This window comes from Schistocerca cancellata, chromosome 8 (genome assembly GCF_023864275.1).
Source record: "Schistocerca cancellata isolate TAMUIC-IGC-003103 chromosome 8, iqSchCanc2.1, whole genome shotgun sequence".
Classification (NCBI taxonomy): domain Eukaryota; kingdom Metazoa; phylum Arthropoda; class Insecta; order Orthoptera; family Acrididae; genus Schistocerca; species Schistocerca cancellata.
Genome location: NC_064633.1, coordinates 480,883,179 through 480,906,902, shown reverse-complemented (window position 1 = coordinate 480,906,902; position 23,724 = coordinate 480,883,179).

The following is a 23,724-nucleotide window of genomic DNA, read 5'->3' as shown; positions in this document are numbered from 1 at the left end:
CTAGATATTTGACGGCAGATGCTGTCTCCAGCTGTTCGTCATCAGTAGTGTAGCTGACAGTAGCGGATTTCTTTTCCTATGTATGCGCAATGTGTTACATTTATTTACGTTCAGGGTCAACAGCCAGAGCCTGCACCAATCATCAATTCTCTGCAGGTCGTCTGCAAATTCTTACCACCTTCTGTCGTTGCTTCTTTGGTATAGACAACTGCACCATCTGCGAATAGCCTTAAAGAGGCTTTCAGCTAAATCATTTACATATATTTTAAACAGCAACGGTCCTATCACACTTCCCTGTGGTACTCCGGATATTACATCTGTCGATGTTTCCGTTAAGAGCGACGTGGTGAGTTCTACCTGCAAAAAAGTCTTGAATACAATTGCAAGCCTTCTACGATACTCCATAATCTCGTATTTTTTTCATTAAATGGCAACGCGGGGCGATGTGAAATGCCTTACTGAAATCAAGGAACACGGGATCAACCTGAGCGTCATTGTCCACTGCGCTACGGATCTTATGGAGGAACAGAGAGAGCCAAGTTTCGCAGGATCTCTGTTTTCGGACTCCATGTTGATTTCTATGGACGAGAAGTTCATTTTGCAAAAACGTCTTAATTCTTCAGCAGAAAACATGTTCCATAATTCCGCAACAAATTGACGTCAACGATATATGTATATAATTGTGTGGATCTGTCTTACGGGCTTTCTTAAGAACAGAAATGATCTGCGCTTTTTCCAGTCGTTGGGTACCGTTTGTTGCTCAAGCGACCTACGATAAAATAATGCTAGAATGGGAGCAATTTCTTTCACATAATCTTTACAGACTCTTAAAGGTATCTCAGCTGGTCTTACCGCCATTCCATTACTAAAGGATTGTAATTGTTTTTCAATTTCGCGATCGGTTATCTCAATATCTGCCATTTCGATATTCGTCCGACGATTGAAAGGTGGGACAGTGTTACGATCTTCCGCGGTGAAACAACTTCGGAAGACCGAATTCGGCATTTCGCCCTTCTATGTTATGTTCCGTTTCGGTGCTGGTGTGGTCGCTGAGAGAATGAATAGATCATTTTGACCCAATTACTGATTTTGCATAACCATAATCTCTTACGGTTTTTACTCAGGTCGGTTGACGTCTTACTTTCAAAATCATTGAACGCTTCTCTCATTGCTCTCCTGACGCACAGTTTCCCTTCGTTTAGCTTTTTTTGTCAGCTAGGCTTTTACTTCTCTTTGATCTGAGATAAAGCGCTCTTTGTTTACGTAGCATATTTCTAACATAGCTATTAGACCATGGTGGAACTTTCCCATCCCTTAAAACCTTACTCGGAACATACTTGTCAATGGCATATTGAACGATACATTTGAATTTTTTCCATTTGATCTCCACATCTTCGTCCTCATCACCAAATATTTAATGCTGATTGCTGAGATATTCTGAAAATTGTATCCTGCCACCCTTGCTCAGCAAATATATCTTCCTACCTTTCTTTACATTCCTTGTAGGACCGATCATCATAGATGCTGTCACAGCCTTATGATCACTGATATCTTCATCTATGTTAACTGATTTGATAAGTTTAGGTCTGTTACATCATCGGGTTTCCTCTAGTGCGGTTTAAGATAAGTGTATGGATATGTACCATCTATATACACTACTGGCAATTAAAATTGCTACACCAAGAAGAAATGCAGATGATAAACGGGTATTCATTGGACAAATATATTATACTAGAACTAACGTGTGATTACACTTTCACGCAATTTGGGTGCATAAATCCTGAGAAATCAGTACCCAGAACAACCACCTCTGGCCGTAATAACGGCATTGAGTCAGACAGAGCTTGGATGGCGTGTACAGGTACAGCTGCCCACGGAGCTTCAACACGATACCACAGTTCATCAAGAGTAGTGACTGGCGTATTGTGACGAGCCAGTTGCTCAGCCACCATTGACCAGACGTTTTCAATTGGTGAGAGATCTGGAGAATGTGCTGGCCAGGGCAGCAGTAGAACATTTTCTGAATCCAGAAAGGCCCGTACAGGACCTTCAACATGCGGTCGTGCGTTTTGCTGCTGCAATGTAGGGTTTCGCAGGGATCGAATGAAGGGTAGAGCCACGGATCGTAATACATCTGAAATGTAACGTCCACTGTTCAAACTGCCGTCAATGCGAACAAGAGGTGACCGAAACTTGTAACCAATGGCACCCCATACCATCACGCCGGGTGATACTCCAGTATGGCGATGACGAATACACGCTTCCAATGTGCGTTCACCGCGATGTCGCCAAACACGGATGCGACCATCATGATGCTGTAAACAGAACCTGGATTCATCCGAAAAAATGACGTTTTGCCATTCGTGCACCCAGGTTCGTCGTTGAGTACATCATCGCAGGCGCTTCTGTCCGTGATGGAGCGTCAAGGGTAACCGGAGCCATGGTCTCCGAGCTGATAGTCCCTGCTGCTGCAAACGTCGTCGAGCTGTTCGTGCATGTGGTTGTTGTCTTGCAAACGTCCCCATCTATTGGCTCAGGGATCGAGACGTGGCTGCACTATCCGTTACAGCCATGCGGATAAGACGCCTGTCATCTCGACTGCTAGTGATACGAAGCCGTTGGGATCCAGCACGGCGTTCCGTATTACCCTCCTGAATCCACCGATTCCATATTCTGCTAACAGTCATTGGATCTCGATCAACGCGAGGCGCAATGTCGCGATACGATAAACCGCACCCGTATAGGCTACAATCCGACCCTTATCAAAGTCGGCAACGTGATGGTACGCATTTCTGCTCCTTACACGAGGCATCACAACAACGTTTCACCATTCAACGCCGGTCAATTGCTGTTTGTGTATGAGAAATCGATTGGAAACTTTCCTCATTTCAACACTTTGTAGGTGTCGCCACCGACGCCAACCTGGTGTGAATGCTCTGAAAAGTTAATCATTTGCGTTTCCTGTTGGTGAAATTTCGCGTTTGTAGCACGTCATCTTCGTGGCGTAGCAATTTTAATGACCAGTAGTGTATATACTTGACATTATCAAGTTATGTAGAAAGAGAAGTACAAGTTCAACAGCCAAGATCGGTATTGCACATGTTTATTGTGATGACCGGTTTCAGAAACTACGTTGCCATCATCAGATGATCTGTGGTACGTTTCACTGATTCTTGGTGAACGCCATGTCATATCACAGGACGATACTTCATGAACATTAGAACAATAGAATAGCAGCAAGTTGAACATAAAATAACTCTTACATAAAATAACATACATACTGCATTGATTATACATGCTCATGTTTGCACATTAGCAGAACGAAGACAGTTTGCTGAAAGCGGCCATCACAATAAATGCTGTACGACTGGCTGTTTGAAGTTGTACTTCTGTTTCTACAAGTACTGTCTACTTGACATAACTTGATAGAATGTATCACAAATTCTTGTGAAAAAAGTACACCAGACATGATTCCTTATTATATACATCAGCTGCAAGCACGAATTTATAAATGTACCGAAACAAAAATTTCCTTGTTGTAACTCTTCAGGCTTTCCCGGCGATCTAATGACATCTTGGGTTGTCGGGTGTTCTGCCGGACATCAGCGTCGTACTTGCACGATATTTCGGTCACGTAGTTCGTGACCTTCATCAGGTGCGACCTGAGACTGCTCCTCGAGTGGTTTTTTTTTTTTTTTTTTTTTTTTTTTTTTTTTTTTTTTTGCACTTTTCATTCTCTGCCCTGAGGGGGCAGAGCGGGCTGTTTTAGGGCTTGCTATTTGCCCTTTTCAGCCATGGGTTTTTACATTTTATTTTTTAAACAACTTTTACATTTGTCTTGCTACTTAGTGCAAGTTTTCTTTTGGTTGTTAACAATTACAAGATAATTAGGTATTTTTAACATTTACAATGGTATTTTAAAAATTACAATGATATTTTAGCAGTTTTAGTGGTAGTTAACAATTACAATGAGATTTTATCAATTACAATGATATTTTAGCGATTTTAGTGTTATTTTAACAATTTTATTGATATTACGTTACAGTTTCCTTTTGCTTTATTTTATTTTTCATGTATTTGTTCTTTTTCGCTATTAGGTTATAATTACAGTTATCTTATAATATGGGTAACTACTTATTTTACTATAATTTAGTGTACAGAGCGAGGGAGGGGGAGTAGAGGGAGTTGGGTTAGGTGTATTTTGGTTGTTCTTCTTGGGCCATGTTCTTGTGTGTTTAGTGGTGTTTGTGTTTTATTCTTGTGTCCTCTCGTCTAGATGTGTGGGGATGGTGGTGTTTGCTGTTAGTGGTGATAGTATTGGGGTGAGATCGGGGAACGTCTTAGCTGTGTTGTGGGCGATTGTGTGGGTGGGTGCTATGTATTTGAATCTGGGTTTCCTTTTTGTTCTGTGGTTGACTGTGATTAGGTCTTCCATGTCCGGTCTTTTATTTAGGATGTGATTGCCGTATCTGGCTCTCATCTTAGCTAACCTGGTTTGTAATGGTTCTGTACTGGTTGTCTCATATACTTCATTGCTTGGCATCAGATACGGCAGCCTTGCGACACTTCGTAATAGTCTGCATTCTGTGCTGTACAATCTTTTCGCAATCGGCGCATGTATGCCTCCCAGGGGAGCTGCAGCATACTCTAGAACCGGACGGATGAAGGTTTTGTAGGTATGTAGTGCCGTTTGAGTGTTGCAGCCATGGAAGCGTCCTTGCACTTGTCGTATTAGGTTTTGTCTGAGTCGGGTTTTGTTGAGGAGGTACGTCAGGTGGGTTTTCCAGTTGAGATGTTTGTCCATGTATACTCCAAGGTATCTAGCTGTGTCGTTTAGTCGTAGGGGGCTGTTCCAGAGGGTTAGTCGGATGTCATGTTCGTTCTGTTGTTTCTTTTTTGTTAAGTGTCTGTGTCTGAAGAGGACTGTCTGTGTCTTGGTTGGGTTAGGTCGTATCCTCCATTTTGCCATCCAGGTTTCTAGGCGGTGGAGGTATGTGGTCGTTTTTCGTTGCAGTGTCTTTGTGCGTAGTTCCGTGCACCAGTAGGCCGTGTCGTCTGCATATAGTCCCATTCCTTCGTGGGGAGTCGTTACGGTAGGTATGTCGGCAGTGTAAAGTGTGTACAGTAGTGGGGACAAGATGCCACCTTGGGGGACGCCAGCTTGTGGGGTAAAGGCTTCTGACATCTGATTGGCGACGTGAACCCTGCAGGTCCGGTTGGTGATGTATGATTGGACAATCCTGACTACTTTGGATGGGATGCCGATGTTGATTAGTTTGAACAGCAGGCCCTGGTGCCATAGTTTGTCGAAGGCCCGTTCTATGTCTAGGAACACTGCGAGTGTACAGTGTCCCTGGTTGAACCCTTTGATGATGCTGTCTGTCAGTTTAAGGAGGGGGTCATTGGTCGAGTGGTTGTGTCTGAATCCTGCTTGTGTGAGGGGGAGTAGGTTTTTCGTCTCGACATAAGTCCTTATGCGGTCTGTTATTATTCGTTCGTATGTTTTCCCTATCACGTCCAGTAGGGATATCGGTCTGTATGATTTTGGGTCTGTCCTGGGTTTGTCAGGTTTAGGTATCATGATAGTCTTGCTCGTCTTCCAGTTTGTTGGTATTGTCTCATTGTGTAGGCAGTAATTAAAGATAAGGGATAGGATGGGAATTATGACGTGGAGGGGGGCTTTTTGTAGGTGAATACGTCTGATTTCATTCTGTCCGGGGGCGGAGTTGCGTCCTGAGAAGATTGCGTTTTTTATTTCTATGTCTGTGATGTCTTTGGTGAGGGCCTGCTGTTCTTCTGTTTCGGTTGTTGGGGCGTTTATCAGGGTTCCTAATTGCGTGTCTACATGTCGTCTGAATGTGTCGTCAAATCTGTTGTCGTTCGGGAATGAGTATACGTCTTGTAGTGTTTCTTTAAAGGCTGTTGCTTGCTCGAGGGGGTCTGTTGAGGGTTCATTGTTTACTGTCAGGGTGTTGACGTATGTCTGGCGTTGCCCTGAGAGTGTTTTGAAGCTCTTCCAGAACTTGCCCCCACTCCTGTAGTCCAGTTTGCTGCATGTGTCGTCCCAGTGTCGTTGTCTGTGTTGAGATATTAGTCTTTTTATTCTGGCGTTTATTCTGTTCCACTGTCTTTTTAGGTCTGGATTGTCGTCTCGCCTCATCTGTCTCTGTAGTCGTTTTTTCTGTCGTATTAGTTCTAGTGCTGCTTCTGGGATGGTGGGTTTCCAGTTTTCTACTAATTTGGTGGGGATTGCTTCCTGGACCGCTTTGGTGATGGCAGTTTCAAGTTTATTGGTGACCAGATGTAAGTCGTCTTCGTCAGTGATTGTTATAGGAATGGATAGCTCATGGTTGATAGTGTCCTGGTATTTTTCCCAGTCTGCTCTATTGTACTGGATTATTGTTCTTCTGTGGGGATGGGGTGGAGGGGGGAGGTTGGCGGATGTGGAGAAAAGGATGGGTAAGTGGTCGCTGGTAATGGAGTCTCCGACTCGGGGTAGGTGGAGTGAGTTGTGTAAGTCAGGACTGTGTAGGATGTGGTCTGGGGCTGAGATACCTTGGTGTCCTATGAAGGTAGGTTCGTCTAGTGGAAGTCGAAGGGTCGGGTCTGTGGTCAGGAGGTCAAATAGTCTGCGTCCGTTTCCATTGTCTACTCTGTCGCCAAGTCTGTGGTGTCTGGCATTGAAGTCTCCTACCAGGATAGATCGCGGAAGTGAAGTAAAGTATTGGATGAACTGGACCTGTAGCGCAGTCCCTGGGGGGTTATACATGCACGCTATTTTGAGTGTTTGCCTGTTGTTGTCTTTTATCTCGACCGCGATGGCTTCCGTGTTGTCAAAAGCAGCAGGGAAGGTGACCTCTTTCGCCGCAATAGTGTTGCTGACGTAGATAGCCACCCCTCCTCTGCCGTCCTGCCTGTCTTTCCTGTATGTGTTATATTTTGGGAGATCGCATTTGGTTCCGTCTTTGAGCCATGTTTCGGCGATGGCAGCGACGTGTATGTTTTCTTGGTGGAGCATGTGAATTAGTATGGGGCGTTTGGTTTTAATCCCTTTCGCGTTTGCGAACAGAAGGTTCAGGTGGTTTACTTCACTGTCTTCGTCCATGTTAGGGGAGGGGGGAGGGTGGGCGGGGTGTACTTCCTACTTCCTAGTGTGTGTTTGTTTCGCTCTGGTTGTGGTGTCGTGGGTCTTGTTGTGGGGTGGGAGAGGGGGAGCGGGGTCGTGGTGTGTGGTCGTGTTGTGGGCGCCATTGTGATTGCAGTTCTGGGTCCCATCGGTCTGTTATTGTTATGTGTAGTGAGTTTCTCGCTTGTGTGGCGAACATGCCCTTCTGGAGTATTTGCTTGGAGGCTCTGTCTATCGATCTTTTAACTTCTTCACGGCGGTCTTGGAATAAATCCAGCAAGACCGTTGTGAGGAGTCTGATGAGGTCGTCCTTCAGCACTACCTCTTCTGGAAAGATTTCTTCTGCTGGTAGGGGCGCTGGGCCATCAATTGTTTTGATGGGGGCCGTGGTTTCGCTGCTGGAGGCCTTTTTTGGGCGCTGGGGGCACTTGTAGGACAGTGCCGAGTGCTCTCCGCCGCAGTTGGAGCACTGTTGCCTCTCCATTTGTTTGCACTGGGAGAGGCTGTGGGCGCCAGCACATCGCGCGCATTTCACTTGTTCGGTGCATTTGGATGTTGTGTGGTTGAATGTAAGGCACTTCCCGCACTGTGCCGGTTGTGGAGGGGGGTCATGTGGGGGTTCTGCAGCTCTTCTTTTATAATCTATCACCGCGCCTTCCGCCAACATTTTGTCCACTGTTTGCGGATCGTGCGTGATGACCCTGTATTTTTCAGTTGGGGCGTTATTTGCCTTTGAGGTGATTCTCCACGCAGTCTTTACTTTCAAGCCCTGATCGCGGAGTTGTTGGATGACTGAGTCATCCTCGAGTGGACCTGGTCCAGTATTTATGCCTATGGCCTTCCCCCTCCACCAACGGCTGCAGGCGCTTCCTCTGTGGTCCGCGCCCATTCCCTGCGACCTGCTGGAGCGTTGCTGCTCCGTTTTCCGTCCGCTGCGGTTCTAGGTGTTCCCTCTGCGGTCCGCGCCCACCAAACCCGCTCCTGGGGGTTTCACTTCCCCGCCGTCGTTCCTGGATCACGCTAAAAGCAATTCATTGACAGACATTTAGATGTTTACCCGTAAAATTTTTACAGCACAATCAAATATGCAAAATTAAATTAAATTTTAATGATAATATCAAGTGTGTAGAACAAAAAGTTTGTATTTTTATATCAAATGCAATGTAGAACCAAATGAATCGGTTCTTGTGAGGTAATGGGCGAATTGTGGCGCCCTGAAAATATTCTAAGTTCAAAGTTGGCATGGCTGTACGCGCCGCTCGGCAAGTCGGGGCTCGTCACCAACCACGTGGTGATGAACATTAGCTGGAGCAAGAGGGATGGTCCCAGCGCGTGGTCCCGGCTGACCGTGTGGCTGGGAATTCCATGTTGACACTGTATCGAGGACTGTGCTTTGTGTCAACTAAGGAAATTTGTATGCGGAGAGTGCCAAAGATTGCGGACTTTGTGAAACCATAATGGTAGACATTTCACAGTTCATGTAGAAATTAATAATAGCCAGAGGAATCATGATGCCTTAAGAAGAAACATGTACATTACCATGATTTGCACGACAATTCGGAAGGTGTAATCAGATTTTCAATATCTTTATTAGTTTAAAGTTTAGTATCTGACTGTAAATTATACAAGTAACACCCAGCAACGAATTTCCAAAATCTAAATGGTTCGATTTTGTCGATCAATGTGTCTTTAGAAATCTATTAGTGTAAACCTAAATTGGTATGAATTACAGGTATGGGCTTAATAGCATATGAGTAATTGGAGGTCAAAGTGGCTGATTACTATTGATCGCGTCAGTCCCTAATTACTCCACAGTTACACGAAAAAACGGTAGCAGCATGCTTATAAATATATTTATTGATCTATTTATTTGTTTATATCAGATATATACTATTCATGGAGAAATTGGTCAAATATTTACTGTGTTTTAGAAAGCACAGAGACATTAGGCTACTGGCCTGCTTTTGTTCGTATTCCTTTGATGTATGTTTATTTGATTTTTTATGTATTAAATAATGTGTGTTAGAGCTTGTTTATAGTCCAGCAGTAGGAATATTTATTTAATTTCAAGTTATTTAAATGCAAATCTAGTACTTCTTATGTGTTTCAATATGTTTGTGAGAGTGCGTTGGCTTGGAGACATGGCGGGAGCGCCCTAGCCAATCACAGTGCTCGTTACTATGGTAGGCGACTACCGACATCAATGGAGAGACTGTATGGAAGTGGGGGAGGAGCATTGGGTCTTACGAAACAGGGGAGTTCTGGACGGTAAGGCGCGATGGATGGTCGCAGGAAATACTTGGAGAGTGTTGAGCAGTCTGCGCGTGGTCGCCGGAGATAGAAATATTTCGTAATGCTGACTTGTGCACTTGTGAGATTTTCGTGGCTTCTGCAGTGAAGACGTAGTATGGATTTAGAAGTGAATATCTCACGAGCTATGGTGTTGTTCATAACTAATTACGTGAAGTAAGAATCTATTGTTTCGCTGTTATTCAACTTATATTTTATTTAATTGCTGGACCATCGACACCAATAAGTGTTTTGCAGTAATAAACGGTATTCTTATAGGTACGTCTGCTATCGTACTCATCATTTAAAGTCGTTAAGATAGTAGCTGAAGATTTTATTTAATTTCAATCTTTCATTTATAAATTTCTATGTTACATTCAAAATAATTATTGTCGAGTGATAGGAACCTTCGACCATTCGATTCATGTGTATATTCATATTGTATACTGAAGACTCAGCAGTATTTAGCTTGTACTGCGTCAACTATGTATCCTAGCCCTTAGACAATGAAAACAGCCAAGACTTTTAATATTTCAACTCTGAGTCTGCGGGTATGTAGTTGAGGGCCACCATTAATTTTTTTGAAAGCCCACAGTTCTTAATTGCAAAACACGGAAAAATTTAATTTTGTCTATTGCAGCACCATCTTCCAAGAATGGAAAGAAATGTTTCTGGTAAACGATAGGTATTTTTGGTGTATAATCTGAATCTGAAATAAAAAATAGGAGATCCTATTTGAAAATGAAAACCTTACCCCCTCCATGGGGTGAGAGAGTGTGTTAGCAGGTGACTACTTTTAGCACAGACAGTCGTTCACTTTGATAATATCAACTTTTCATCTGAAATATATATATATTTTTTCGTACGATGAGTATTTCTCGAGATAGTTGGTTTTTCCAAGTTAAAACAAGCGTCCTGTATACGCATACGGCGTGTCTCTCATAAGAGTCGTCAGGGACAATACAGCTGATGTTTCAGCAAATGTCTGAAATTTCGTTTTTTCAATGCAAATACAGCTCATCATATGTTTCAAGCGACGCCCAGTGCAGATGGAAACCGTTAGTTTGCTTCTCGTTACAAACAAAATTAATTTTAAAACGGAATTTCACGTGCCCATTCAATCAGCGCAGGCCACGGCGGTGGTGTCACTGCCAGAGTACTGGCTGTACTTCGTGTTTTACTGTCCCTATTAATACATATCAATAAAACGAATATCGCATTAGACTAGTAGGAAACCGGTCTATGGAATGCGCACGTAGAATTCTGCTCTAAAAATAACTTTGTTTGTAAAGTGAACAAACCAACGCTTTCTGTCGACACTGGTCGTCGCACGAAAGATGTGATGATTGGCCAAAGATAGCATTCGTTGGACATCGTAAAAATTTTGTGGTCACGAATCAAAATACAGATAATTTTCGTGACAGAACGATGTCGTGGGAGTGAGTTCTGGATTTTGAATTCTGCAGTGCTTTGAGGTTTTGTGTGGCCTCCAGTGATAGTTTTTTTCTGCGTGCACACAGACATTATCGTTGTTTAAGCTGTTAAAGGTATCTGACAACTTTAATATTTCGCTGCATTTATTATCTGTAATATTAGATATTTTTCTTGATAACAATGGTGATTAATGAACATTAGTTTTCGCTGTGATGATCAATGATATTTTGCGATGATGAACCTTAAAAGTTAAAGATTCTTTTGGGAGTTAATGTGCGACTGTGTGAACATTAATCACGTATTTCAATGTTTCTAAATGCTCTATACAAACTATGCAATTATATTTTACACTGTTTAGTTAAATATTGTTCAACTAAATTGTCATTTTATCTATATAATTCCACAATTTGCACGTTGATGTACATGTTTGTTGAATGAAAATTTGGCATGGCCTTTAAACAATTTCGTTTAGCCCACATTACTACACCACACGATTTTATTTGAAGATTTGTTCCAAATTTCAAATTGTATTTTATTGTATTGTATTGTATGTTAACCGGGGACCTAGAAACGACGGAGAGGCTCCGTCCCCGCCGCAGCCGCAGTGGTCCACCCCATGACGACTATCGCAGTCCACTTCACATCTCCGCTTCCCACACAGAACCACTCTTTCAGAAGAAACGTCCCCTTAGAAAAATTATGGATGACTGTGCTGGTAAACTTCTACGTTATTTGATTTTCAAACAGCTGAGCAAAACTGAACGTACTCAAACATTTCTCTCTTCACTTATTCTGAACATCACTAACTTGACACGTAATATTTTTAGCGCAACGCAATCTGACTTTCAATAATCCCTGCAAAAGAATGGCCCTGACTAACAATAACGTATACCTTTCATGAATCACTTACCTCACAAAAATCTTCGTTACTTGAACTACTGCAATACAGCGAGCGACAATACTGCCAGCTAAATAAAAGATTCTAACTACTGAAGGCGTTAACTACAGATTGGCATAGTTACCAAATGAAAGATTTTGATAGAGAACAAATAATGTATTTACCTTAATAATGTTCAAAAGTCATCATATATATATAATATATTCAGTGAGCTCAGTAGATTTCGCTTAGCGTAAGAGGGGGTAGGCTATATAAGAGAATGAGTTGTGTTGAATTGGAAGAAATGCATTGAGAAGCTATAAGAGGAAGGTTTGGCCAAAAAAAGTAGTGTACAATGAAGAATAATTATTTTGAAAGAGGATATGAACAAAAAAGTAGGATTTAGGGACAACAGGTTTAGGTAGGATTTTCTTGGACAAATTATGAGGTAAGATAATGGAAAATAAATAATGAGGTAAGAAATATGTGAACATATAATTACAGAAAGCATGCTTCGATAGGACTTTTTTGCAAGAACAAATACTGATGTAAGAGGAAAGATCTGTGGAATGAAGTTTTGGGTTGGACTGCAGTACCAAATGTTACTGGAAACAAACCCTGTTCTTTCCTTTTGTGTTATGCCGCTATGTGTTTGTGTACCCTTGTGTATTTGTGTTCTTCCTGTCTTTATGTGTTTAGCTGCCAAGATTTATGTTGTAGAATTTTTCTAATACTAAGCTACATTCACTACGATGAGGAGTACTGTTTCCCCAAATACTTTGGAAAAATGTTTGGATATTATTTACTCTGTTATGTTTTCCTTTAATGATCATATGTCAAATTCATATTTGAACATTGTCATTTATTTAGTTATGTCATAATTTATGTAACACTGACGTATATGTTTATTTCTATTCTTTTGTAAAGCCAGCATTACTACAAATTTTATCTGTATTATTATGTTATTTAATGATGTTTTATGTATTTTGTAACTGTATTCTCATGTCATCAACTTGTATAGACACCAGTTCTTTGATTTAAGTTTCATTTCACAGCACACGTTTCTGTTGGTCATAGTATATGCACAATATGTGAGAAGTTTAAAAAAAGAAGGGTGGGGGGACTGTTGGTGGTCGCACGTGTGTTGATAATTCAGCAAGGGACTGGTTAACAGCATTGCTGGTTCTAAGAACAATTCAAAAATTTTTGGTGAGTGCACAAGTGGTGGTTCATGGACTTGCAATATTATTCGCATGACTCTTCGATGATGATTGTGCACCTGCACAGTTGCAACGGATGGCTACTGGACATCTCTACAAGGATTGCATCGGGTCTGCACCATTGATGACCCACCAATACCATCATATCTGCAAGAAATACAGTAGGTCTGCTCTGTGATGACCTACCTACCAATATTCTTCAAACCTTCGACTGATTCTGCTGTGGGTTTGATCTGTTGTGGCCCATTACCTGTCTGCATGTCAAGAGTTAGCACTGTCTTTCCGTTGGAAGGACAACACTACTTCTTCAAGACGGCATGGAAATCCACTACTTCCGTTTGCATTTTCTTTTACTGATCAGACTTTATGCAATGTAATTACTACTGTGATGAATGATCAGGACTGTCTTTATGGGCTGTGAGAAAATTTTTGCTTTTGACCAACAGTGTATCAAAAAGTGTGTGCATTTGATATATTTGTTATCGTTAATATAAAAAAATATTAGCCCAAACAATTTGTAAAATATTTTGTGGGGAGCATGGGGGCTATGTAAGTAGGCCGTTTAAGTTTTTATGTTGGTAACGCCAAGTAGCGCTCTGTATGAAAATCACTGACTGTGCTGTGTGCAGACTGTGGCTGGTCAGACACATTGTTGGAATATTCGCTTGTGTAGTGTTGGGCCGTTGGATGTGAACAGCACGTAACGTGGGCAGTTGGAGCTGAGCCGTCAGCGGTGATGGATGTGGGGAGAGAGATGCCAGAGTTTTGAGAGGTTACTATAAGCGGACGATCTGGACGTGTGCCCGCCAGAAAAAGGAAATTTGTAAAGACGGAGGTCATGAATTGATAGACATGTATATATATATATATATATATATATATATATGTGTTGTTGTTGTGGTCTTCAGTCCTGAGACTGGTTTGATGCAGCTCTCCATGCTACTCTATCCTGTGCAAGCTTCTTCATCTCCCAGTATCTACTGCAACCTACATCCTTCTGAATCTGCTTAGTGTATTCATCTCTTGGTCTCCCTCTACGATTTTTACCCTCCACACTGCCCTCCAATGTTAAATTTGTGATCCCTTGATGCCTCAAAACATGTCCTACCAACCGATCCCTTCTTCTAGTCAAGTTGTGCCACAAACTTCTCTTCTCCCCAATCCTATTCAATACCTCCTCATTAGTTACGTGATCTACCCACCTTATCTTCAGCATTCTTCTGTAGCACCACATTTCGAAAGCTTCTATTCTCTTCTTGTCCAAACTAGTTATCGTCCATGTTTCACTTCCATACATGGCTACACTCCATACAAATACTTTCAGAAACGACTTCCTGACACTTAAATCTATACTCGATGTTAACAAATTTCTCTTCTTGAGAAACGCTTTCCTTTCCATTGCCAGTCTACATTTTATATCCTCTCTACTTCGACCATCATCGGTTATTTTACTCCCTAAATAGCAAAACTCCTTTACTACTTTAAGTGTCTCATTTCCTAATCTAATTCCCTCAGCATCACCCGACTTAATTTGACTACATTCCATTATCCTCGTTTTGCTTTTGTTGATGTTCATCTTATATCCTCCTTTCAAGACACTGTCCATTCCGTTCAACTGCTCTTCCAAGTCCTTTGCTGTCTCTGACAGAATTACAATGTCATCGGTGAACCTCAAAGTTTTTACTTCTTCTCCATGAATTTTAATACCTACTCCGAATTTTTCTTTTGTTTCCTTTACTGCTTGCTCAATATACAGATTGAATAACATCGGGGAGAGGCTACAACCCTGTCTTACTCCTTTCCCAACCACTGCTTCCCTTTCATGCCCCTCGACTCTTATAACTGCCATCTGGTTTCTGTACAAACTGTAAATAGCCTTTCGTTCCCTGTATTTTACCCCAGCCACCTTCAGAATTTGAAAGAGAGTATTCCAGTTAACATTGTCAAAAGCTTTCTCTAAGTCTACAAATGCTAGAAACGTAGGTTTGCCTATATATATATATATATATATATATATATATATATATATATATGTGTGTGTGTGTGTGTGTGTGTGTGTGTGTGTGTGATGACTTTTGAACATTATTAAGGTAAATACATTGTTTGTTCTCTATCAAAATCTTTCATTTGGTAACTGTGCCTATCAGTAGGTAACGCCTTCAGTAGTTAGAATCTTTTATTTAGCTGGCAGTATTAGCGCCCGATGTATTGCAGTAGTTCGAGTAACGAAGATTTTTGTAAGGTTGCGAGGTAAGTGATTCATAAAAGGTATAGGTTACTGTTAGTCAGAGACATTCTTTTGTAGCGATTATTGAAAGTCAGATTGCGTTGCGCTAAAAATATTGTGAGTCAGTTTAGTGATGATCAGAATAAGTAAAGAGAGAAATGTCTGATTATCTTCAGTTTTACTCAGCTGTTTGAAAATCAAATAACGTAGAAGTTTACCAGCAAAGTCATTCATAATTTTGCTAAGGGGACGTTTCACAGAGTTACTGTACGGTTCGGCACCCAGTCGACCCCCCCCCCCTCCCCCTTTTCCCCGGGGAACATCTCACACCAGACGAGTGCAGCCCCTATGTTTGCGTGGTAGAGTAATGGTGGTATACGCGTACGTGGAGATCTTGTTTGCGCAGCAATCACCGACGTAGTGTAGCTAAGGCGGAATAAGGGGAACCAGGCGCGTTCGCCGAGGCAGATGGAAAACTGCCTAAAAACCATCCACAGACTGGCCGGCTCACCGGACCTCGACACTAGTTCACCAGGCAGATTCGTGCGAGGGACCAGGCGCTCCTTCTCAATCCGGAAAGCCGTGCGTTAGATCGCACGGCTAACTGGACGGGCCCACATTTCAAATAATTAGTTCCCTACATATTTTCATTTTAGCTCATTTGTTCTTCTTCTAAAAAGAGGTCTTAATGAATATTGCAGCGAAGCATGCCACAATTTTAGATCGTGTATTTCCCGCAAAGGTTTGTTAGGTAGAGTAGTAACTTGTAATGATAATTCTGGTAGTAACGTCGCCATTGAGCTGACTCGTCCGGCAGAGGTAGTACAGTGGTAATCGCTTACTGTAAATATTGTTGCACAGCAACCCTGTTTCCGGATGCGCTAATAAATTTTCGAAGCTGTTACTCGACACAGAAGGAAAAGTCCGACTGTCACCGTTTGTTATAATAATAATCTAGAACACGAGAAAAGTGCCGTTATTGCAGAAAGATGGCGACACTGGTAACTCATTGCCACACAGCGAGTAGAGCCATACCAAAGAGCGCAAACGATAGACCATGACGGCACCCAGAACGTCATTCCGCTAACTCTACAATATGGAGTAATAACGTGCAGGCCGGGAGGTGTATCCCCGCGGTCTAAGACGTCTTGTCAAGGTCCGCGTGGCTACCCCCGTCGGACGTTCGAGTCCTCCCTCGGGCATGGGTGTGTGTGTTGTCCATAGTGTAAGTTAGTTTATTGAGCAAGCAGTAAAGGAAACAAAAGAAAAATTCAGAGTAGGTATTAAAATCCATGGAGAAGAAATAAAAACTTTGAGGTTCGCCGATGACATTGTAATTCTGTCAGAGACAGCAAAGGACTTGGAAGAGCAGTTGAACGGAATGGATGGTGTCTTGAAATGAGGATATGAGATGAACATCAACAAAAGCAAAACGAGGATAATGGAATGTAGTCGAATTAAGTCGGGTGATGTTGAGGGAATTAGAATAGGAAATGAGACACTTAAAGTAGTAAAGGAGTTTTGCTATTTGGGGAGCAAAATAACTCATGATGGTCGAAATAGAGAGGACATGAAATGTAGACTGGCAATGGCAAGGAAAGCGTTTCTGAAGAAGAGAAATTTGTTAACATCGAGTATAGATTTAAGTGTCAGGAAGTCATTTCTGAAAGTATTTGTATGGAAGTGAAACATGGACGGTAAATAGTTTGGACAAGAAGAAAATAGAAGCTTTCGAAACGTGGTGCTACAGAAGAATGCTGAAGATTAGATGGGTAGATCACATAACTAATGAGGAAGTATTGAATAGGATTGGGGAGAAGAGAAGTTTGTGGCACAACTTGACCAGAAGAAGGGATCGGTTGGTAGGACATGTTCTGAGGCATCAAGGGATCACCAATTTAGTAATGGAGGGCAGCGTGGAGGGTAAAAATCGTAGGGGGAGACCAAGAGATGAATACACTAAGCAGATTCAGAAGGATGTAGGTTGCAGTAGGTACTGGGAGATGAAGAAACTTGCACAGAATAGAGTAGCATGGAGAGCTGCATCAAACCAGTCTCAGGACTGAAGACCACAACAACAACAACAACGTAGTCGGTAAGCTTAGGGATCGATGACCTAAGCAGTTTGGTCCCATAACATCTTACCACAAATTTACAAATTTTACAATAACGTGCAAAATCCCAGCTTCGTAATTCCAGGCCGTTCTAGTACTGATGAGAAATGCAGAGGCAGATATTTGAGACGCCACAGTGTCAAAGGACGGCTGACACCTCTGGTTAACGAGGGCAAATCCTCGCCTAACAAGCTACAATGACACGATATTTGGCTTTAAATAACCCTGTTTCAGTGATGTCATCCTTAGTGTCTGGTCATTCCATCTGCATCATCTATCCTGACGCTGTGATATTCTCTCTAGTAACAAGTTAGCTCTGCAGGCGAACAGTGACGTGCTGCTTGCTACTTGATTGGAGAGTTCAAGTTTAGACTACAGTTTGCCGGCTGTGGTATACATAATCACTCCACGCTACCGATTGGTCACAGCCGTGAGTGATAAAAGATGCGGGCTAGCTGGGCCTTCCACTGGTGAAGGGGCATACCGACTGAGTGCAACTTAACACCTTCTGTTTGCCGGGTAAGGAGTTGAGTGCTGCTTAACAGGCTGTACGTGTATTTCTTGCTTCGCTGTACACTGCGTATGCTGAGTGAGGTGTGGGCCTCCACCTTTAAGACAAACGCCGTCCGGAAGATGCTCTCGGTTCGAAGCACGCGTCCGCCTTGCGAGTGCTGAGGCCTTTTGTATTCACAGAGGTGCGCCTTCAGCCCGACCGCCTTGCTGTCACCTGTCCTGCTGCAGGCTACGTGAGCCGCCGGAGTCCTATGTCTAGTATTGCTTGTAGAAGCCTAAGCGAGCAGTCGGCCTGTTTCCTGGACGCTGTAGAAGACGATATTCATTGTAGCTATCATGTGACTGAAATTTTACTACAGATACGACTGTTTCACTGACGCATTCGTGTGTAACACTTAAGCCCTCACCATCCCTCGGATCTCGGCCTCCAACAAGTCTAACGTCACTGCCTCACCCATCGAGCCATGATGAAGCTCACTGACTTCCTGTCCCGAACGGTGATCGTTGCATTACATTTATATCTTTGGCGAATTCGTTTCTGAGTATTTCACCTAATGACATAGTCTGCTTCCTATGTTACCTTATACCCTGTTTTGGAATAGTTATTGTGTAACAAAACCGATCTCCAAAGAATCGAAAGTCGGTTTGTGCATATCTTGCTGTAATTAGGTCCTTTCTTCTTCTTTCTTCGTTTGGGTCATCTAAGGACCACGCAACAATTCCAATGCTTCCTCCTTTGTTGTTCTTTCTTTTTCCTCCAGTATTCTTTCATCTTTTCACTATGTATCTTTTTCTCTCCTCGGACCATTTTGACCCTGTCTTCTTCTCCCTCCTGCCTTCGACTCCTTCCATTTTTAACTCTTGAAACTCTCTCTTTCTGTTGCATCTTTTTCACTTATCTTGTTTCTTTCCAAATCTTTCCTAACTTCTTGAATCCACGATGTTTTTGACTTCTTGTCCTAAAGATACTTAAAAATCTGTTTGGGTAACCGGTTGCTGTTCATTCTGTATAAGTGTCCAAAATATGGCAATCACCTCTTTCGTAGTGTTTCATTTATGTTTTCTATGTTGCGATAAAATTCTTCATTGCTTCTTAATTTCCATACCTCTGTATTTTTTGGTGGTCCAAGTATTTTTCGAATGATTTTTCTTTCTACAACTTCTAGTTTGTGTAATTTGTAGTTCAGTGCTAAACATTCACTTGCATAAAGACATTCTGGTTTTACTACTCTGTTGTAGTGCTATATCTTCAAATTTGTAGACAGACACCTTTCGTTGTAGACATTCCTAGTTATTTCATGAGCTTTCTCAATTTTATGTACTCTTTCTTCCATAGCGAATTTTTCTAAGCCATTTTCTTGGATAATTTCTCCTAAATATTTAAATTTACTTATCCTCTTTATCTAGCCAATATCTGTTGTTAGGGATTCCGGAGCATTTTTTATATTTGTCATAAATTTTGTTTTTTCTACAGATATTCTTAAAACTGCTTTGTTGGCTGTTTCTCCTAAGAGATTGATTTGTAATCCAGCATTTGTTAGGATTTGAGAAAGAATGGCAAAATCATCCGCAAATGCTAAACAGTGATTATCAATACCTTTATTTTTAGTTACCAGTCTATTTGGTCATAGCTTCTCTAGAACTCAGTTAAAGAGGAGTGGAGACAGGCCATCACCTTGCCTTATACATGTTTTTATGTTGAATGCCTTCGATATTTCACCCTGAAACGTTAATTTTGATTTGGTGTGTGAGCATATCACGAATAAAGTTTGCTAATTTAGATTTGATGCCAAATTCTCCGATCACATTACCTAGTGTTTCCCCATCAACTGAGTCAAATGCCTTTTTAAAATCTATGAATGTTACAACTATATCTTTGGAGTTTGTAAGTCTGTGACGAATTGTGGACTTTAGGTTGAAAATCTGTTCTGAGCAAGATCTGCCCTTTCCAAATCCACTCCGATACTCTCCCAATTGGCTATCAAGTGTTGCTTCTATCTTGTTTAATGGTATTGTTGAAAATATTTTATTACCCACTGGCAACAAAGATATACCTCTTTAGTTATTTACATTTTACATATCACCCTTCTTCTGCAAGGGATGGATGAGAGCAACTTTCCAGTCTTCTGGTATTTTTTCAGTTTCCCATATTTCTTCAATCATGAGCTGAAGGTTATTTATAATTTTTGCTTGAGACCATTTAATAAGTTCAGCTGTAACTGAATCTTCTCCACTGGCTTTGTTGTTTCTCGGGCTCAGCTGTAGGTGGTGGATCTGCTTCTGTATTTTCATGGTGATATGGAAATTCTAGCTTACAATTCGGTTCTTCACAGTTCAATAATTTTTCAAAGTACTTTCTTGGTATTTCACAATTCTGGCTGTTGCTTACGCCTACTGTACCATTTTCATCTGTGAAGCATATACTTGGAACTTGGTAGCCCTTTAGATGACTATTATACAGTGTGCTCCCTGCCGCCGTTGGATAAGCAGCTGCAGCAGCAAGTCGTATACTCCTAGCTCACTCATTTGTTACATAGTTTAATTCTTAATTTATTTGCGTGTTTTTGGTACTTGCATTGTTAAATTCATAAATTTCGGGCGTATTATAGTATTTGAGAGTTGTAGCATCGCGTTTTAGTACCTGAATAGTGTAAATTCACGTAGTCGTCTGTCTTAAGTTTTTGTTTTGAACGGCCAGTGTCGGTTGGTCACAGTCAGTGTGCTCCCTGCCGCCGTTGGATAAGCAGCTGCAGCAGCAAGTCGTATACTCCTAGCTCACTCATTTGTTACATAGTTTAATTCTTAATTTATTTGCGTGTTTTTGGTACTTGCATTGTTAAATTCATAAATTTCGGGCGTATTATAGTATTTGAGAGTTGTAGCATCGCGTTTTAGTACCTGAATAGTGTAAATTCGCGTAGTCTCCTTCCGCCGCCGAGCAGTGTGTCAGCAGTGCACAAGTTACTGCATTTACTAGGCAATCTCGTATTTTAATAACCGTTTAAATTTTGTGTCGATTTGTTTGCGCTCTGTGTAGATTAGTTCAGACGTTCTTTGCACAAGTTTTTAGCATGGATAGGGACTGCAACTGCTGTGTTCGGATGCAGGCTGAGTTGGCATCCCTTCGCTCCCAGCTTCAGGCAGTGTTGACTTCGGTCACACAGCTTGAGGCTGTTGCCAATGGGCATCACTGTGGGGGTCCGGATGGGAGTTTGTCGGGGACGGCCAGCTCGTCCCACGCATCCCCCGATCGGGCTACGACTGTGGTTGCCCGGAATACTGCCCGCATTGAGGCTGATCCCTCACCTGTGGTAGAGTGGGAGGTCGTCTCAAGGTGTGGCAGGGGGCGAAAGACATTCCGGAGGGCTGAACGGAAGGCCTCTCCAGTTTGTCTGACGAACCGGTTTCAGGCTCTGTCTCTGGCTGATACTCAGGCTGATACTGATCTTCGGCCTGACATGGCTGCCTGTCCTGTTCCAGAGGTCGCCCCTCAGTCTGCAAGATCCGGGCGGTCGCAGAGGGTGGGCTTACTGGTAGTTGGGAGCTCCAACGTCAGGCGCGTAATGGGGCCCCTTAGGGATATGGCAGCAAGGGAGGGGAAGAAGACCAAAGTGCACTCCGTGTGCATACCGGGGGGAGTCATTCCAGATGTGGAAAAGGTCCTTCCGGATGCCATGAAGGGTACAGGGTGCACCCATCTGCAGGTGGTCGCTCATGTCGGCACCAATGATGTGTGTCGCTATGGATCGGAGGAAATCCTCTCTGGCTTCCGGCGGCTATCTGATTTGGTGAAGACTGCCAGTCTCGCTAGCGGGATGAAAGCAGAGCTCACCATCTGCAGCATCGTCGACAGGACTGACTGCGGACCTTTGGTACAGAGCCGAGTGGAGGGTCTGAATCAGAGGCTGAGACGGTTCTGCGACCTTGTGGGCTGCAGATTCCTCGACTTGCGCCATAGGGTGGTGGGGTTTCGGGTTCCGCTGGATAGGTCAGGAGTCCACTACACGCAACAAGCGGCTACACGGGTAGCAGGGGTTGTGTGGCGTGGGCTGGGCGGTTTTTTAGGTTAGATGGCCTCGGGCAAGTACAGAAAGGGCAACAGCCTCAACGGGTGCGGGGCAAAGTCAGAACATGCGGGGACCAAGCAGCAATCGGTATTGTAGTTGTAAACTGTCGAAGCTGCGTTGGTAAAGTACCGGAACTTCAAGCGCTGATAGAAAGCACTGAAGCTGAAATCGTTATAGGTACAGAAAGCTGGCTGAAGCCAGAGATAAATTCTGCCGAAATTTTTACAAAGGTACAGACGGTGTTTAGAAAGGATAGATTGCATGCAACCGGTGGTGGAGTGTTCGTCGCTGTTAGTAGTAGTTTATCCTGTAGTGAAATAGAAGTGGATAGTTCCTGTGAATTATTATGGGTGGAGGTTACACTCAACAACCGAGCTAGGTTAATAATTGGCTCCTTTTACCGACCCCCCGACTCAGCAGCATTAGTGGCAGAACAACTGAGAGAAAATTTGGAATACATTTCACATAAATTTTCACAGCATGTTATAGTCTTAGGTGGAGATTTCAATTTACCAGATATAGACTGGGACACTCAGATGTTTAGGACGGGTGGTAGGGACAGAGCATCGAGTGACATTATACTGAGTGCACTATCCGAAAATTACCTCGAGCAATTAAACAGAGAACCGACTCGTGGAGATAACATCTTGGACCTACTGGTAACAAACAGACCCGAACTTTTCGACTCTGTAAGTGCAGAACAGGGAATCAGTGATCATTAGGCCGTTGCAGCATCCCTGAATTTGGAAGTTAATAGGAATATAAAAAAAAGGGCGGAAGGTTTATCTGTTTAGCAAGAGTAATAGAAGGCAGATTTCAGACTACCTAACAGATCAAAACGAAAATTTCTGTTCCGACACTGACAATGTTGAGTGTTTATGGAAAAAGTTCAAGGCAATCGTAAAATGCGTTTTAGACAGGTACGTGCCGAGTAAAACTGTGAGGGACGGGAAAAACCCACCGTGGTACAACAACAAAGTTAGGAAACTACTGCGAAAGCAAAGAGAGCTTCACTGCAAGTTTAAACGCAGCCAAAACCTCTCAGACAAACAGAAGCTAAACGATGTCAAAGTTAGCGTAAGGAGGGCTATGCGTGAAGCGTTCGGTGAATTCGAAAGTAAAATTCTATGTACCGACTTGACAGAAAATCCTAGGAAGTTCTGGTCTTACGTTAAATCAGTAAGTGGCTCGAAACAGCATATCCAGACACTCCGGGATGATGATGGCATTGAAACAGAGGATGACAAGCGTAAAGCTGAAATACTAAACACGTTTTTCCAAAGCTGTTTCACAGAGGAAGACCGCACTGCAGTTCCTTCTCTAAATCCTCGCACAAACGAAAAAATGGCTGACATCGAAATAAATGTCCAAGGAATAGAAAAGCAACTGGAATCACTCAACAGAGGAAAGTCCAATGGACCTGACGGGATACCAATTCGATTCTACACAGAGTACGCGAAAGAACTTGCCCCCCTTCTAACAGCCGTGTACCGCAAGTCTCTAGAGGAACGGAAGGTCCCAAATGATTGGAAAAGAGCACAGGTAGTCCCAGTCTTCAAGAAGGGTCGTCGAGCAGATGCGCAAAACTATAGACCTATATCTCTGACGTCGATCTGTTGTAGAATTTTAGAACATGTTTTTTGCTCGAGTATCATGTCGTTTTTGGAAACTCAGAATCTACTATGTAGGAATCAACATGGATTCCGGAAACAGCGATCGTGTGAGACCCAACTCGCTCTATTTGTTCATGAGACCCAGAAAATATTAGGTACAGGCTCCCAGGTAGATGCTATTTTTCTTGACTTCCGGAAGGCGTTCGATACAGTTCCGCACTGTCGCCTGATAAACAAAGTAAGA